This window comes from Lathyrus oleraceus, chromosome 6, assembly GCF_024323335.1.
Source record: "Lathyrus oleraceus cultivar Zhongwan6 chromosome 6, CAAS_Psat_ZW6_1.0, whole genome shotgun sequence".
Taxonomy (NCBI): Eukaryota; Viridiplantae; Streptophyta; class Magnoliopsida; order Fabales; family Fabaceae; genus Lathyrus; species Lathyrus oleraceus.
In genome coordinates this window covers 134,527,598-134,541,077 of record NC_066584.1, presented here as the reverse complement: position 1 = coordinate 134,541,077, position 13,480 = coordinate 134,527,598, and the positions used below count along the sequence as shown (strand labels likewise).

At 36.6% G+C, this 13,480-nt stretch overlaps 1 long non-coding RNA gene across 2 annotated transcripts; it reads right to left on the bottom strand.

The window, feature by feature from the left end:
- Positions 1–11,439: 11,439 nt before the first annotated feature.
- On the bottom strand, positions 11,440–12,987 carry LOC127091977 (uncharacterized). Of its 2 annotated transcripts, XR_007792050.1 has the most exons (3): positions 12,479–12,895; positions 12,126–12,329; positions 11,440–11,773 (listed from the first exon to the last, which is right to left on the bottom strand). It is a non-coding gene; the product is annotated as an uncharacterized LOC127091977 (long non-coding RNA). The 2 variants fall into 2 exon arrangements; XR_007792049.1 differs by having other exon boundaries at positions 11,440–12,329; positions 12,479–12,987.
- Positions 12,988–13,480: the final 493 nt, after the last annotated feature.

The following is a 13,480-nucleotide window of genomic DNA, read 5'->3' as shown; positions in this document are numbered from 1 at the left end:
AAAGGATCCCCAGCAGAGTCGCCAGCTGAAGCTACACAAATTATACCCGAGCACATCGCACGCTCAAAGATACAATAGATTCGCCATCGAACTTTACTCTTTCCCAAAGAAAAGGGAAAACATCGATAAAACCCGGGGGAAAGAGAAATGGGTAAGGAAGTTGGTTATGCAAGGGGAAGGTATTAGCTCCCCTAACATCCATGGTACTCCATGGGAACCATTTTGAATGTTCTTTGCAAGAATAGGTGTTATTATCTGAAGATTACTCGTGGAAGGGGAAACGAGGGTTAATAGATAAATGTGGAAAAGGTGAGAAATAGATAAATATGAGAAAAGGAAGGTTATAAATAATTGTGCTCGCCAAGGATTTGGGCCCTCGTGCCTATGTATCCTCATTCGTGAAATGAGGAAATCAGAGCTCTGTAGTTCGTGGAACTAGGACGGATGTGTTAGTTGTTTTTAGTGGACAGTATTAACATTCATGTTCTACTGTCGAATGGATTGTATGCTCGAGCATGGAAGATTTGAGTGTCTGTCTGTTTGCGGTATAATGGATGAACTCAGATTGCACTCTAGCAGTTAGACATTTCTCGCTCGCACATGGAGGCTTAAGCGTCGTTCACGGTTGAACGGAAGTAATACGTCCTTTCTGAAAAGGTTTTAAACTGAAAATGAAGCCCAAAGGCAAAACTGAGTTTGATGAGGTGAGTTTGCTTTTATTCTGAAATGAGAGTCATGATTCGAATCGTACTAAAGTCTATGAATGGAGATGAATACAATGAGCAACTGAGTCATTCGTCCTGCACCCAAAGATATTCAGAATGAGGCTAGGAATTCTCCAGTCCCATTCCTTCTCCATTGCTTAAGGCTCGTGTCATACAATCCTAATCGTAAGGTTAATTTTTTTTGAGTTTATTCATAAAATGGTTTTAGTTTTACTAGAAGAACAAAAGGATAGAAAGGGAACCATGAGAGGTGGAAGTCTAATCTTCAGTTTGATCTTCAATTTGTGCTTCAATCTGTGCAGAAAGTTTGATTTATCAACTATTCAATTTAAATTGCACTAAAGTATATGAATAGAGATGAATACAGTGAGCAACTGGGTCATTTGTCCTGCACCAAAAAATACTCAGAATGGGGGTAGGAATTCTCCAGTCCCATTCCTTCTCTAATACTTAAGGCTCATGACGGGAAATTTGCATCATAATCGATGAGTTTTGAACTTGAATCTCTTTGTATCTTCCCATGATGAAGGGTTGTCTTTGAATGATGAAGAGGCTTGTTAATCAACTTGAATCGAGTTATGCTGAAGCCTATGAATAGAGGTGAATACGATGAGCAAATGGGTCATTCGTCCAGCACCCAAAGATATTCAAAATGGGGGTATGAATTCTCCAGTCTCATTCCTTCTCTATTACTTATGACTCATGGCACACAACTTGGCTCATGATTGACAAGTGTTGAATTTGACCTTTGTAGTGCTTGAATAGTAGTCATGTCTTGTACTGATTTGAATTGCCTGAACTCTCGATCTTGATCTTTGAATCTTGATTGAACTTGGAGATCTAGTATCCAGCATCTTGATCACAAGGACTTACGTTATCAAGTGATCAAGGGTCTTTTGATCACTTGACTAAGCTAGGGAAATTGAGCACAGTCAAAGGATTTAGTCAATCAAAGCGTACTTTGATTAACTTAATAAGTGGGAAGAAGTTAGTTGAAAGTGAATACAACTACCTAAAGGGTTAATTATTTTATTTGGAATTATTTTCTAAGTCCTAAAACTACGGGAACATGAAAAAATTAGACTATTTCTGACCTAGGGGCAAAACAATCATTCCACAAATCAAGGATTAATTTCTAAGCATGAGAATCCTAATTAAACATCAATTAAATCTTAAACAAAGAGAGTTCGGCTCCTTCATAGCCATTAACGGTAGAAGGCGTTGCAAGTGGGGTTGGGTGACTCTTACTTTCGTTCCTCTTATCAACCTTAGAGTTAGGAGGCAAACTTCCATGTTCAATTGGTTGACTGATAGGAGAAGTTTTAGGCAAATTTCCAGGAGGCATTGCAACAAAAGCTGGAGAAATTGGTGTGGATATAAGAGGATTAAAAGCAGGTTCTTTCCTTTGAGATGGAATTTGCTGCATGGATGGTGGAAAATTCCTTTCAGCAATTGATGGTGCTGGAACAGCCTTATACGGTGGAGATTCAATGCTAGTGGATGCTTTGTTATTGTCACTTGTCCATTGGGCTGCGATATGGGCCTTGCCAAATCTTCTCTTTTCTTTTTTGAGTTGGGTTATGTTATATGAAAGGATATATATATATATATATATATATATATATATATATATATATATATATATATATATATATATATATATATATATATATATATATATATATATATATATATATATATATATATATATATATATATATATATATATATATATGGGCTGTCCTTTATTACCAATAGAGTTCAATAGTGAAAATAAAAGGATAACATTCTATCATTCTAAGATGGACTTATAAATTTAATCCAAAATTAAGAAGTTAATGGTCCCTATAGTTAACTCAAATTTCAAAATCAGTTTGGAATCAAAACCACTTTGAAAATCCGAAATTAGTTTGTTAAAAAAATGAAACGACACTTGAACTCGATTCTCTAAAAGTCACTCTGGCCAAAACTCAAATTGAACCTTCGGGGTTGTGATTAAAATCAAAATTGAATTTAAACTTGATTTAAAGGGAGGTCGAGACACAATGATGAAGGTACAATAAGGTTGGTTCAAAATTTGAATCAGACAATTGATTGAATGTTGCTTGTGAATGACATTGGGTTAAAAAGACAAGTTCACATCTTGCTTTTAAGGTGAACACTGTCCGAAAGGTGTACGATAAACGTAATTCCAAGTGTTTTAAAATGGGTTTGCAAACGGACATGGACCATGAACGCCTTGACCACATGGGACAATGAAACCTGAACTTTAATGATGACTTGATTTAATGCACGAATATTGACACATTTGTGAGATCATGAAACCGTGAAGCCATGGATGAAACATGCATGAAAACAAAACTAGTAAACCATGAATTAGGATTTAGGCTAGGTCAATAATCAAAGTTGTGTATCGGTCGCAAATCCCAAGCCAAGTGAGAAGTCCACACAAGTAGTGCAACAATGCCCTGAATCACCATTAGGGTTTTATCCACCTAACAGTATGTCATAAGATCCATAAACCTCTCAGATCAAGAATTAGGGTTTTGAGGAATCATGAATCCAAGAGTCTACCCATCAAGGAATTTGAACAACAACCATCCCTGATTAGGGTTTCAAATCAATCACAAAGCTCCACCAACATCATCTCAAACCATGGGCCCACAACCATGATTTAGAAGCCCAATATATGCACAGAAATCAAGCAACAAGTTCCCTCAAGATCGAGAATTAGGGTTGCAACCCACATGATGAGCAATACCAAAATCTTCAATCCAAACTTGCTTTATTAACCAAAAACCTTGAATCTATGATGTTTGTTAGTCAATGTTAACCATGAATGAATGATGAACATGAATGAGGTTAGATGGGTCTTAAGTTACAGGTTAGATGAAAAGCAAAAATGGGGGATAAATTTTGGGGTATGACAAGTACCACCTCTAGAGCGTTCAAGGGTACATGTCTGATGCTTTTTACGTTGCTTCCACTTCCAAAGATAATCATGATAGGTAAGTGTCGTTGTAGCGGGAAATTCATGATCATTAAGCTATTGACAAGCTGAAGATCAATTAACAAGAGTCGCCACCGCGCTTTTATTCTTTCCAAGGGAAAATGGAAAAAGTACGAACAAAATCCAATTAGGAGAAGTTTTCAAATAAAAACTAATAAAAATCAGAGATCACAGGTAGGGGGGTTGGTTACACAGAGGAAAGGTGTTAGCACCCAAAGTATCCTAGGTACTCCTAGGGAACCCTTTTTGTGTGCATATGTATTTTGTACAAAGTAATGTTTACAAACAAATAGAGTGGAGGGATGAGAAAAGAATTTATTAATTATATTTTTGTGTTTGACAAGACCTTCAGTCTTGTGCCTACGTGCCAACATATAAATGAGGGATCAAAACCTCGTAGTTCGTGCTATAAATTTCAAAGTGAGTATGTTTGTTTTAACAAAAATTAAGTTTAAAAGGCACAAAGGCCTAAAATGGTTTGAATGAGTTAGTTCTTTTTGGCTTTTTGAAAGTTTAAGTCAAGTATAGTTAAGTTTATTTACAAGTTTGATTTAAGAAAATAAGTTTGAAAGTACAATGGCATAAGACCAAAGTTTCTACCTTTTTGTAAAAGTGGTCAAAGTTTAGAACAAAATAGTTCACACAAAGAAGGTTTTGAAAATGGAGGGAGAGATTTTAAAATTAAAGAAATAGGGAGAAGATGAAGAGACCACCGTATTCCTCCTTATTTTTCTCTTCACTTTAGAGTGCGCTTCTTTAAAAAAGCGCTCTCTAAGGCTTTCCAAAAGCGCTTTATAAACTGGAAATGTACATGGACTTAGAGAGCGCTTTTTTAAAAGTGCCCTCTAAGGGTACCCTTAGAGGGCGCTTTCATAAACGCGCCCTCTATTGGTGTCCCTCCATTTCCTCATTATTTTTTCGCTTCACTTTAGAGGGCGCTTTGTTACAAAAGCGCCCTCTAAAGTGCGCTGTCTATTCTTCCTTATTTTTCTCTTCACTTTAGAGTGCGCTTCTTTAAGAAAGCGCCCTCTAAGGTGCGCTGTCTATTCCAGTTTTTGGCGTAGTGAAAGATCTGACCAAATGGGAGTAATCCAATAGACAAGTATGTCAATAGAAACACAGAATTCCCTTGGACTTTTTGAATCAAGCAACACACAAATGCACAATTATATCAATCTTGAAGAGCAAAGGCATCAAATAAAGATGGCCACATCCAAGCTTATCCACTTCATGATCTTCTTCAAAATAGCCTATGTAGCAGATGAATTTTACAAGTCACAGGTTCAACATTACAAGTCACAGGTTCAACATAAATAGCCTTTTAGGGTTTTTATTATTATTAAGTGCATTAATGGTCAAAGACCAATCAAACAAACAAAGCAACAAAGTATATCACACAATATGGTCCAAGTGGACAAACTGAAAATTACATAAACATAAACAATTAGACTGATATGGACAATGACAAATGATAATAGAACAATAAAAGTAAATTGCATTAAAAGTAAAAGCTTGAAAGTAAAATTTAATGGTTAGTAAATTAATAGTTAGTTTTGTTTTGCTTTTTTTGATTTCAAGACATTCTTTTGAGAACACTCAACCCACTTGCCACAAGCATGGACCCTTGCACCAAAACATCTTCCAAAGGAAGGAAAGAAGGCCAAGTTTCCATACAATACCATGGAAGAGGGGAGACTTACAATCTCACTAACAAGAATGCTTATGCCTTTTGTGTCACAAATTTAGCGTTATGTTAAGCAATCGTAATTGGACTTATGTAGAAGTCACAACTATTTGAGGTCGGGCAATAAACTTTTGGTGTTAATGCATGTTGGAGACATAGTATTGAGAACTATGCTCATTAAACATACCACACACAAAAATATGCAAAAGGTGTGGCCTAATCTTATCCATACTCATGTTAATCTTTCAATCAACTAGCATTAGAACTTTGAGATGTCATTGGCCAATTGAAAATGAATGGATGAAGAAGGGGAATTAGATGAAGAGGTAAAGGGATGAATGAGATCACAAATTGGTCAAAGGAGGACTTTTACCAAATTAATATTATTCATTCATTTTGGGAGATGAAATGTACATTTCATCAATCCCCTAAATCCAATAATATTAACTTGACAAAGTCAAATCAACCTTGACCAAGGCCCAACAACAAATGAGAAACTCAAATAAGTCAACCCAAATGGTCAACATAATTAAAATGACATTTATTCAATTAAAAATATTAAAATAATGCATTAAATTCAAATATGTTTTGTCCAAATCCTAAAATCTCATCAAAACACCAAATAAATGGCCATGAGATTTATCATAGGTTAAACAAGGTCAAAGTACCTTGGGTAAAAAATTTCATAATTTTTGGACACTTAAAAATATTTTTAAACAATTAAAAACAAATGAAAAATTAATTAATTCATGAAAAATATTAATAATGATCCAAAAAATAATTTTAATTCAGAATATGAAAGAGAAAAATATTTGAAATTTTTTGGTGAAAGTCCCATGTTTTTTGGATCAATATTAAATTTATTATGAATTATTGAAGAAAATGGAATTAAATGGAAATTCAGAAAATGCTAAAATACGTGGACCATCAGATCTCTCTCATTAATTAAGGTGGCAGATCTGATGATCCACAACACACGTTCGGCCAACACCTTAGTCAAGCGCGCTGTAACATGAGTAATCAAAAAGCACGGTTAAGATTAAAACATGAGAAATGGATCACACGGTTTAGACCAAAGACACATCATCACCGGAGCCAGAGCTCCGGTTGTCTTCTCCGGCGAGCTTCGCCGGACTGGTCATCATGAACCATCACCAAAATTTCAAACAGGGACATGATTTCAAAGAGAAAACATCATTGAGCACGAATATCACCTCAATTTCTTCCAATTCCAACTATATTGAGAGTAATGTGGAATTGAAAAATGAGGTTCATGATCTGAGTTGCTTCGATTTGACCTCAAAGTAACTCAAACACCTTGCCTACATTGGTAGGACTTCAGACAACGCAAGAATCAGTGAAATTGAGCAGGAATCAAGGAGAATCGAAGAGATCAAATTTTCTGCAAATTACCTTCAATGGAGGTTTGAGCTTGCTAAATCTTGATCTGAATCGTGCTTTGCTTCACTTCAAATGCTTGCAGAAGAGGAATGGAAAGGCTTAGAATCAATGGACTCCTGGAGAATTGAATACCAAAATAGTGGAGATTCAAGCTCAAATTCAACTGAATTTTTCAAGTTTATCCTCTTAGTATGAAGGGTTTTCAATGGGGATTCAAAGTTGGTGCAGCGTGTGTGTTAATTCTGAGCATAAGGGCTTCAATTTATAGAGAAATTGGATGATATTTTCACACTCACTTCCACTTTCCAAAATTGGCAAATGATGAAAGCATGGTGCATGGGCGTGCATAGGCCCATGAAATGATTGTTTGAAAGTCCAAAATGAAGTTCAGATACTTTGGAGATGGATTGGATTGCAAGGCAATTGAGTATTGATGTTTGAAGTTTGATCCATGCCACATGATACCAGTCTGTTTAAGCCATGCGCAGCCTATGCATTTCTCATCCAAAATGCATGAATTTTAGCTCTTTGGAAAGGTGAGATCAAGAGGAACAAGTTTGATGTTGGACACTTTTTCATTTGGAGCTTTGAACTTGGAGATATTAAGGGTGGAAGTTTAGAAAATTTTGACATATCAAAATTTTTCTAAGTGTCAAGCCATATGTCTCAATATTCCACCTTGCTTAACGTTTTATAGGAGCTTCAAATGAGAAAAGTGTCTTCATAAAAGTTGTAGCTCTCTCAAATACCTTCAGAATGGTAACCAATTTCATCTGATTTGGATTTGAAATGATAGAGTTATACATTTTTGAAGTTTGGCAAAATCACTTGATCAATGGTATAGGTCAAAAGTGACCTATAATGTAGCCTCATATCACATGTTCAAAGAAGTTGAATTAGCTCTCACTCCAAACATTAAAGTTTAAGTAGACACATTGAATTTGATTGTGAAACTTGGAAATCTTTCATCTCATAAAAATTGAGCAAGTTATGGCCTTGGGAAGTTGACTTTCAAATTAGGGTTTAGACAAAATGACCTATAATGTTTCAACATAGAAAATGATTTTTCAAGCAAAACTAGCTCTAGGTCTCAACATGAAAGTTGTTTATAATGTAATTTAGAGTAAGTTTTTATCTTGGAATAATTTTCATATGGTGAAAATTGTAGGAGATAGGGTCTAGGGAGACCTAGTTTTGATCAGATGAATTCATCTGGCCAACCACCATCAACCGACTTGCTAACTTCCAATTCTCTTGACTTTATTGGCTCATGGTAGATCATATATGCATAAGATAATGAATTTTGAAGTGTACCTTGAGAAATTTGATCAATTGGTGAGATAGCTTGTTGGAGAAGTTACTCAAGATACCCAGTCAAACTAGGGTTTCCTAGGCAAATCAACCTCAAACTATTGAAGAAAACTTGATCAATATAACATGTAGAGAACATTGAGACTCATATATGATGCTTATAACCATTCTTGAATAAATTCTTGTTTGTGCTCTTTGTTCATGAGGGTCTTAAACCCTAGATGTGATCAATGAATCAATGAGATCATGCCCCTACCTACAAAAAGAGTTAGATAGACATATTTTTGGTATTTTGGTTAGTAAAATGATAATATACAAGTATGATATAATCACAAAGTGCTTGGTGATCTCTCCCAAAACAAACCCAATGAAGAGGGGTAAGGAGGATGCCAAGGTATGATCCCAATGCTAATGCTTATGATAAAAATGCATGAGGGATCTTAGGGTCAAAATTGGGGTCTTACAGTCATAGTACCTGGACTTGTTCCCCGAAAAACCCGACTAGGGTGCCCTTGAAAGGTAACAAATCAGATGTATCCATGTTCATTCATTTGAAAGCATCCCAGTAAAGTATGTCGGTTGAACTGTATGGATCGATCAACACCCTCTTGATGTTCCACTCTTGAATTTGTACCTTTATGACCACGGGGTCATTTTCGTGCGCTAGCACTCCTTCGAAGTCTCATATTGAAAACCTAATGACAGTCGGTCGAGTGTGTGTCGAGCCATCCAACAGCAAAACATCCTGAGATGGTGTTGAGTGTGTGTCGAGCCATCTGAGTTTCACGTATTTCATCTGTGTTCTTCCCCTTTTTGGTAGAAGTATTCTCTGAGTTTGGTTCTCTTCGGGATGGGCTCCTCTTTCCGACTGCTCCTTCTAAATCCTCTATATATGATAATTGTCGACCTCTCTAGATTAAAGTCTCGATTTCCCTTTTTAAGCGGTGACAATCCTAATTATGGTGGCCTTTCATGCAATGATAGGCACACCATGCTCCTGCCTCATTTCCTAACATCTTATTGACCCTCTTAAGACGAGGTGGATAGGGAATCAATTTGAGATGATACACTTCCCTTAAGATGTCAACACTATTTTCATTGAGAGGTGTGGAGCTCTCTGACAAGTTATCATAGGGTCTCTGAGAAGGTCTCATCATTGACCTATCTCTTGGCCCATGTTTGTGGTGCTCTCTTCTGGACCCAGATCCTTCGTGTTTAGATTGTGTTTTTTCTTTAGCATCCCGAGAACTTTCTTACATGTTTTTTTCCTCCCCTTTAACATGACATTCCGCTCTGTTCATGGCATCCTCCATGTTAGTGGTCGGCTTCTATGACAATGACTCATTGAAGTGACCAACCTTCAGTCCATTTTGAAAAGCTCCCACGAACATATCTTGATTTAGATGGGAGACTTTTATGGTTTCTTCATTGAATCTCGCCAAGTATTCCCGGAGGTACTCAGATGTCCCCAGTCGGAAATTGAATAAACTGGTGGTAGTCACCTTTTTGTGTTTGCTGGTGGAGAAATGTTGTACCATTTTTTTAATCAGGTCTTGGTAGTTGATAACTGATAGTCTAGGAAGACTCATGTACAGACATAGCCCCATATCTTTGAATGTTCCCTCCATGAGTTTGTATTTCAAGGAGTCGGAAGCCCGAACTATTGACATCTGATTGTTGATTGATATTATGTGTTATTGAGAATCACTTTCTCCATCGAAGGATGGAAAATGTGGTGGTTTGAAATTCCATGGGACTTGATCACCCTAAATCATTTCTGACAAAGGTTGAGGATCAAGGAGACCTTCCTCATCCCCCATTCCTCGTACTTTGCCACTGTTGTAAAGTGTGGAAACTTTCTTGGAGAGACTCATTTAGCTCGCGCATGTTCTCTGTAATTTCTAAGAGATGTGCCATGTCTGGGGGATGGTGATCTTCGCTCCTTCTAGGAGATGATCCAGATATAGCTTCGATGGTGATAAAATGTATGTTTTTCTTATGAGGTCAGGGAAAGTTTTATCGATGTTCCATGATGGGAGCCAAATGTTCTTGCTAAACACTATTTGGAGAAACATCCCTGAAGCTACTCAGGTGAAGCCGCAAACGTCCTATTTTGTTATGAGATATATTGGTATATTACTTGTCCTTCTTCTCATGGAGGAAGTATCCTTTTATACTCTTCCATCTATCAATGACCCTTAAGGGGTGCTTCTTCATATACCTCATTAAGGCAACTCTGGGTAACATACGACATCCTCTATTATCATCATGTAATGCCTTTTCCCTCAGTTTCTGTAACTCCCTTGCAATCATGGAGGCATTTCATAACCGTCCCTTGTGACTGTTCATCTGTCTTTCTAGCACTGATCATAAGGTCAGGGCCGACTTGTTCTTCTGTCAGAGTTTATTACGAGACCGGTTTCATACCCCAAAATTCCCCCTCCTCTTTCATGTCCATCTAACCTTTTGGTTTAAGGATTATCTGCATTCATGAACATCCATATCATATAGTAGTCTAACATCATCATAGATTCAAAGTTTTGAGGCTAATTTTACTTGACAAGGACCTAGGGGTTGGTTAAAGATCAAGACATAGGAGTTGTAATGCTACAGTAATTATGGAGAACCTATCATGGTGATCAAAGATGCAAACCCTAATTAGGGACAATTGGTGCTTGAGACCTAAGAGGTTGCATCCTGGTGTTCTCTCATTGCCATAACCCTAATTCTTAATCTTGAAGTATGGGGAATCTTGTGGTTTGCCTTGAGGGATTATAAACCCTATTTTGGCTCATGGCATTGATGTTTGTTGCTCACATAGTTTGAGGTTTGGTTATTGTTTGACTTGAGGTTTAACTGGAGCTAAACCCTAATTCTTGGTGTTATTTGGTTGGTCAAAGTTGTACTTGCATTCATGTTCCACTCACATTCCATTCACTTGATTACACTATCCATGTTCATTGCAAAGATTACTTTGTTTTGGCCATTTTTTTGTTACAATTGACTTTTGGCCAACTGTTGACTTTTTGGTCAACCAGTTGACCAAAGTCAACTCATCATTCTTGACCCTAATACTTGTTTATATGCATTTTATCATGTTTTATCGTTAAATCATTGTATAATTGGTTTTTGCATGATTATAGGGCTGATCCATGACCAGGTCCAAAACCTGGTAAGACCAACATTTGGACCTCCTTTTGGACCTACATCCTTTTTACCACTTTTGAACTTGTTTTCAATCCATTGATTCAAATGACATTTTTCTGCCAAGTTCCATAGCCTAATTCACAATTTCATTTCTTTACATGTCATTTAACCATTCACTTCCATTGATCCATTTTTCATCATACATCAATTTCATTTCCACATAGTCATAATACACGATTCATATTACATAATTCCACATTCAAACACATTAATGCCTTTTACAGAACCATGAATACCATTTTAGTCCAAGCAAGCCATGTAACAATCAAATCAAAGGTCCATGATAACTCCATTTGCACTCCATCAAGCATAAAAATCAATAAGCATTCCATGAGCCATTATAGCAAGGTCCAAAACAAAACAACTTCAAAATAATCCAAGTACTCCATGGCCAATTCAAATCCATTTGCAATTCCAAGCCAAGCCAACGCATGCCTGCAAAATTGAAACCACAAGCAACCTGCACATTTAGTCCACACCCTAACTTCCAACTAACTTAGCAAAACCTCCTAATTAACTCTATAACCGTTTTCACTATCCTAACAAACTTCCTAACTTTACACAACACATAACAGAAAATGGCAATAAGATTAAACACAGTTCATAACAGAACTTCACAAATCATAACAAAAATAACAAACTATAACAGACCTCATAACAAATCGAAACAGATTAGGAAGCAAAGTTCAACATAATTTTGGAAGGGAATAACAGACTAACAGAAACCCTAATAGAATTTGAGAAACTTCTAACAGAATTTGAGAGAGCATAATTGAATGATCATCACCTATATAAATAGAGCGCATTCACATTCATCAGTTCCAACTCATTTTTTCAGATTCACGATTCAACACTTTCGAACTCTCTCATCCTTCACTTTTCACAATCTCAGAATTCACATTTCATCACAATCACTGCAAATAGATCTCACTTCTCACAATCTCATAAAACTCAGAACAAATTTTCATCACCTTCAACTCTTCTTCAACACCTGAATCCATTAACCATATGCATCGAGTATCAAGACTTCAGCAACCACACGCATAACAGAAGAGGAAATCATAACATACACACAAGAGCAGAAGAAGTAGATGTAGAAGAAGAAGAAGGAAGGATTGAATAAAGGAGATTCATGTTTACCTGAGTGCAGATTCATCATCACCATCTTTGTCGGATTCGAATGCAACAAACTCTGAGACACATCGTCGTCTCGCAAGTAGGTTCCTCTTTATCTTCTCACCTTGATTCGGTTTCCGATATGTAGCTCTTCGCGAGGGGAATCAAAGCCCCAATGTGAGGTGGCTCGATTCCTCTTCGTTGCCATTCACTTGATTCTTCCGAAATTAGGAGAATCTAATGGATTTTTCGTGTTCAGTGCATGAAACTGAGTGGATTGGTGGTGTTTAATTGTTTTTTTGAAAACCTACGCCTCCGAGGACCGCCTCCGACACGGCGGAGGGAGTAACAGTGAACCAAGACTAAAGTTAGGAGGGAGATGCGTTTTGAATCCATGTTCTGAAGTTTTTTTTCTTCATTCTAAGTCAATATATACACGTGCGTTTTGCCTTTAATTGCATTGGCTGATTCAAAGTGTATTTAATTCACATGTTAGACATTGACTGATTCACACGCTATTCCATTGATGACTCACTGATTCTAATGCACATGATTGCTGACTCCACAAGATTCATTGCCACATCATTGTCCTCCTTATCCTTTTGCTCCATTTTCATTATTGCATGGTGCATGATGATTGTGCGTTAGGCCTTGGTCTTAGGCTTAAGGCACCCCCCTGTTTCCTTTTATTTTTTATTTGGGCCTTGCTATTAGGCCCATACGCAACCACTGTGATTGACACCCCTTGTTGAACTCCTAACCTCCTTTTATTTTCACTTGTTTCTTTATATTTTGTACATATTTTTCTTGATTAATTTTACACCATTTTTTACCATATTTTTTTCTATAATTGTGATATATTTTACCATGAAAATAATGAGATATAATTTGGACATCAGGTGTTAATTTCACTTAGATTTTTTGTTGAACTTTAATTCACATTTAATGAACATTTTATCATTTGCATGATTGTCCATGATTGATTCTCATTTGTTAATGTGATCCATAATCCATGTTGATTATATT